This window comes from Taudactylus pleione, unplaced genomic scaffold (genome assembly GCF_031769625.1).
Source record: "Taudactylus pleione unplaced genomic scaffold, aTauple2 ptg000536l, whole genome shotgun sequence".
NCBI classification, from domain to species: domain Eukaryota; kingdom Metazoa; phylum Chordata; class Amphibia; order Anura; family Myobatrachidae; genus Taudactylus; species Taudactylus pleione.
Genome location: NW_028284938.1, coordinates 1474483 through 1480387, shown reverse-complemented (window position 1 = coordinate 1480387; position 5905 = coordinate 1474483).

Here is a 5905-nt window from a genome sequence, read left to right as displayed (position 1 = left end):
AAGGTAAGTACGAAATGGTTAGTGTATGTTTCTGATTTCCTATCCCTTAAAAACCCCCCCTGTCCAATCGGATCGGCGCCGGCACAGCTGATCTCTATACAGAAATCAACTACATTGTCCATGATCCTTTGCTGCGCCAGCACCGTCCACATGACTATCCCGCGTCACTTCCGGTGTTGCCTTGGCAACCCGATATTCTCCGCAGCAGATTATATCACATAGTCTCCTGGAGAGTGGCCTCCCGATGCATCACATCCGGGATATTCTTATAACCAATGGCACAATCCTCATTTGTTGTCATGGAGATAATAACAATAAGTTCCTCACTTCATATTAGCTCCGTCATTGTTATGATTAAAATTGAGTGCCAGACATTCCGAATCATGGACAAATAAAAAGATAAAAAATCACAATTAATACTCATTATTTTATAAGTGCATATAACATTATAATTTCTTATAAGGGCTTGATACAGAAAGTGCATCGTGCAAGAGGTAAGAAAGGTGCAGACCGACATTAAATATTATAAAAATGGTAAAAATTATAAAAACCACTTAATTTCAAAGTCAAGGTTTAGGCCTCCCGGAGTCAGAGTACCACAGTCAAAAATGTTTTTCAATTCAGCTGTGGCTAATTGCTTGGCTAAATCATTTCTTCGCCAATGACCCGCTATATGCTTCAGACCTACAAAACGTTTAATCTCCGCAGTGTTGCAATTATGTATTTGTTTGAAATGATTGGAAAGTGCATGCGTTTCAAGCCCTTTGCGGATATTTCGTAGGTGTTCACCTATCCGAACCTTTAAGGGTCTCGATGTTCTACCTATATAGAATAAATTACAGCTGCATTCAATTGTATATACAACACTCTTGGTGCTGCATGTAATAAAGTCACTAATGGTACAACATTTCCCATTTATTGTCACTTCAGTTGTCTTATTCTGTCCATCTCCCTTAATACTTTTACACCCCAAACAGAGTCCACAGCGATAGAACCCCTTTGAGGTGATGCCCCCTCTTTTAGAAATGTTTGGTAGGGCACTCTTAACTAGACGAGAGCCTATGTTAGGGGCCCTTCTGTAAATACATTTTGGTTTCATTGGGAGGTGGGAGCCTAAAACAGTATCTTTTAATAAAATACCCCAATGTTTATTTAATGTTTTTTCTATGTATTTATGCTGACTGATGTAGGAAGTGATGAATGACCATTCCACAGCGGAAGGTTTCTCATTTGTTTTTCTGTTATTTGTCAGTAGTTCCTCCCTTGATATTTTTCCTACCTCTTCCTTTGCTTTAATAATAAGATTAGAGGGATAGCCTGATGCTGCAAACTAAACCTGCATAGCATTTGACTGTTTTTCATACGTTTCTGCTTTACTACAGTTGCATTTCAATCTCCTCAATTGACTACCCGGGATGGAGTGTAGCCAATTTGAGTGGTGACAGCTGTCTATTCCGATGTAAGCATGGGAGTCCGTTGGTTTTGAATAGTTCTTAGTATGCAACGAATTGTCCGCCACGTCTATCAAAACATCAAAAAAATTTATGAATGTAGTGCTTTCATTAAAAGTAAACTTTATATTTAAAACATTCTGGTTAAGATACGTATAAAAATCTTTTAAAAGTGTACTTCCACCTCTCCATATAAAAAACACGTCATCTATATACCTGGACCAGTACACCAGGTTCGCTCCGAAGGGGTTGGCATTCCATATCGTATCATTCTCCCATTGCCCCATAAACAAATTTGCATAACTCGGAGCGAACCTGGTGCCCATCGCAGTACCTACTTTCTGAAGGTAAAAGACGTTATTAAAAACGAAATAGTTATTGTATAAAATGAACTGGACTCCATCAATAATAAAATTTTGTAATTGTGAATCCAACGTGCTGTCTTTTAAGCTTGTCCTAATGGCTTTTATTCCGTCCTGGTGTACTGGTCCAGGTATATAGATGACGGGATAGGAAATCAGAAACATACACTCACCATTTCGTACTTACCTTGAAAAAGACCCCAGAACGGGGGTCGAAATGCGTCGGTAGAACGGGAACCTCGGCGGCTGAGGGGGATCACGATTGACACGGACCCAGGCTGGGGAGCTGTATCGCTGAAGTGACTGGGACTTCTATTGATGTTTTACACCACATGCTCCTTTCAAGCACGGATCCGGTAAACGTTACCTTTGTTGCCTCCTTGGGGATCCCTGTGTGATTGTTCATTCACTTGTTTTTATGTTTACATTTTATTAAACTGTACTTCACCATATGCATATCATATTTCTTTTCTGGGTACACTGTGATTGGTCTTGAGAGCTTACAAATCCAGAGTTCATCTCGATCTGCAGTCCCAGATTATCTATTACCATCTGGTCTTATAGGAGCGCAGGTTATATGATCACTATATAATTTTATACCGTATTGTACTTTGTTGACGGTGGAGGTGTGGGAACCACCTTTTATAGAGAACACTGACTTGCTGCTCACTTTGTGCGCATCACACTTGCTCTTCTGTCTTGTTTCATTCCTGTGTGTCACTCCCACCTGAGTGGAGTCGGTGCTGCATATATGTTTGGATATAGAGATAAGAGACGGTCCATACTGGACAATATGTTTAAAGAGGATAATGATTCTGTGATCCTGATAGATGAGGATTTAGAGAATATAATGAGAAAATTAGAAACTATTTTGATACGGGAAAATAAAATCTGGTGGGAAACGGTGACATTAGAGAAATACGTCGCCCACCAGATGATTCCCAAGAGGTTGATTATAAACAAAGTGGCGTCATTTGCATCAGCAAGTGAAAATTTTAGAGCAGAATGGAATAGCATTCTAACCAATTGCTCGTTTTCTCTGATGCAACTTATCATTAAAGATAGAAGGAAAGACCTCATACAGTTGGAGGAGGAAATTGGCACTTACAAAGAATTAATATCACCCTTTATTGGTTCACCAGAATACACAGAATATGAAAAAAGAATTGAATTAAATATTAAAAAAAATGAGAAAATTCTCATAGAAAGGAAGATCAGGAAATTCAATAGGGATAAGAATTCTCTAACATATAGCCCTCAGGTAAAACCTTTTATAGAGAGAACAAATATTATACACAGAAAACAAAAGAAACAGGGTCAGTCGCAAAATTGGACCACTCCGTGTGGATATCATAAAGATGAGCTACATGATAATTTTTTCAGAAATAAACCCCAACCAGCTGTGGAGAAAGGAGAAAGAGGGAGAGATACATTGGGGGAACGGAGGAGAGATCCAAAAAATCTCTGGAAACCCCATAATTCGTACAATAGGAGAGATTGTATATATAATGACAACGGGAATCAATACCCATGGAGATCTGTACCATGGAGAAAGAAGGGAAACAACCCAATAACAGTATCTTCAGAGACAGCAGAGAACCAAGGGAAAAATACCTCTAACGGGACAGTCAAAATATTTAACTTAAGTACCCATATATTATCTAAAGAGGAGAATGCTGTCTTAGCCAAAGGATTAAAATATGCCCCCACTATATTATTAAATAAATTCTCCACATTTGTAGATCTGAATAAATTTATTCGTAAATTGTCTATAAAGAAATTCTTTCTTATGAAAGAGGGCAATGAAGTGGAGGATTTAGAACAAGATGTGACACCTTTCAGACCCAAGTCAGTATTCAACCCATCATATATAAAAGGAAATTTCATAGAGACATTCTACAAATTAGTTCATGACGATATACAAGCAGTGGACATGAAAAGACCAAAATTTAACATGACTTTTAAGGAACGTAAAGCACTAAAAGACCTAGAGTCTAATACCGAAATAGTGATTAAGCCCGCCGATAAAGGCGGGGGGGGGTGGTAGTTTTAAATAGGGATACATATGAGGAAGAAGTTCTGCGACAAGTAGAAGATAGAAATATATATCACAAACTTAGAGCAGACCCCACCCAAACTATTTTGGAAAAACTTAAATCATTATTAGACAAATATAAAATTGCTAAAGTGTTAACAGATAAACAGTTTGCCTTTCTGTATAATATAGAACCAGTCATTCCAGTGATCTACGTACTTCCCACAGTACATAAAGATCCCGTAAATCCTCCAGGTCGACCGATAGTGTCAGGAATCGATTCAATAACAGCAAACTTATCTGAATTTATCGATTACCACCTTCAGCCACTAGTGACACAGAATCGGTCCCACCTTAAAGATACAAAGGACTTCCTAAATCAATTGAATACCATCGATTGGGAAGAAGGTTTCGTCATGGTTACAGGTGACGTTAAGTCCCTGTATACCATTATTGATCACCAGGACGGAATAAAAGCCATTAGGACAAGCTTAAAAGACAGCACGTTGGATTCACAATTACAAAATTTTATTATTGATGGAGTCCAGTTAATTTTATACAATAACTATTTCGTTTTTAATAATGTCTTTTACCTTCAGAAAGTAGGTACTGCGATGGGCACCAGGTTCGCTCCGAGTTATGCAAATTTGTTTATGGGGCAATGGGAGAATGATACGATATGGAATGCCAACCCCTTCGGAGCGAACCTGGTGTACTGGTCCAGGTATATAGATGACGTGTTTTTTATATGGAGAGGTGGAAGTACACTTTTAAAAGATTTTTATACGTATCTTAACCAGAATGTTTTAAATATAGAGTTTACTTTTAATGAAAGCACTACATTCATAAATTTTTTTGATGTTTTGATAGACGTGGCGGACAATTCGTTGCATACTAAGAACTATTCGAAACCAACGGACTCCCATGCTTACATCGGAATAGACAGCTGTCACCACTCAAATTGGCTACACTCCATCCCGGGTAGTCAATTGAGGAGATTGAAACGCAACTGTAGTAAAGCAGAAACGTATGAAAAACAGTCAAATGCTATGCAGGTTAAGTTTGCAGCATCAGGCTATCCCTCTAATCTTATTATTAAAGCGAAGGAAGAGGTAGGAAAAATATCAAGGGAGGAACTACTGACAAATAACAGAAAAACAAATGAGAAACCTTCCGCTGTGGAATGGTCATTCATCACTTCCTACAGCAGTCAGCATAAATACATAGAAAAAACATTAAATAAACATTGGGGTATTTTATTAAAAGATACTGTTTTGGGCTCCCACCTCCCAATGAAACCAAAATGTATTTACAGAAGGGCCCCTAACATAGGCTCTCGTCTAGTTAAGAGTGCCCTACCAAACATTTCTAAAAGAGGGGGCATCACCTCAAAGGGGTTCTATCGCTGTGGACTCTGTTTGGGGTGTAAAAGTATTAAGGGAGATGGACAGAATAAGACAACTGAAGTGACAATAAATGGGAAATGTTGTACCATTAGTGACTTTATTACATGCAGCACCAAGAGTGTTGTATATACAATTCAATGCAGCTGTAATTTATTCTATATAGGTAGAACATCGAGACCCTTAAAGGTTCGGATAGGTGAACACCTATGAAATATTCGCAAAGGGCTTGAAACGCATGCACTTTCCAATCATTTCAAACAAATACATAATTGCAACACTGCGGAGATTAAACGTTTTGTAGGTCTGAAGCATATAGCGGGTCATTGGCGAAGAAATGATTTAGCCAAGCAATTAGCCACAGCTGAAATGAAAAACATTTTTGACTGTGGTACTCTGACTCCGGGAGGCCTAAACCTTGACTTTGAAATTAAGTGGTTTTTATAATTTTTACCATTTTTATAATATTTAATGTCAGTCTGCACCTTTCTTACCTCTTGCACGTTGCACTTTCTGTATCAAGCCCTTATAAGAAATTATAATGTTATATGCACTTATAAAATAATGAGTATTAATTGTGATTTTTTATCTTTTTATTTGTCCATGATTCGGAATGTCTGGCACTCAATTTTAATCATAACAATGACGGAGCTA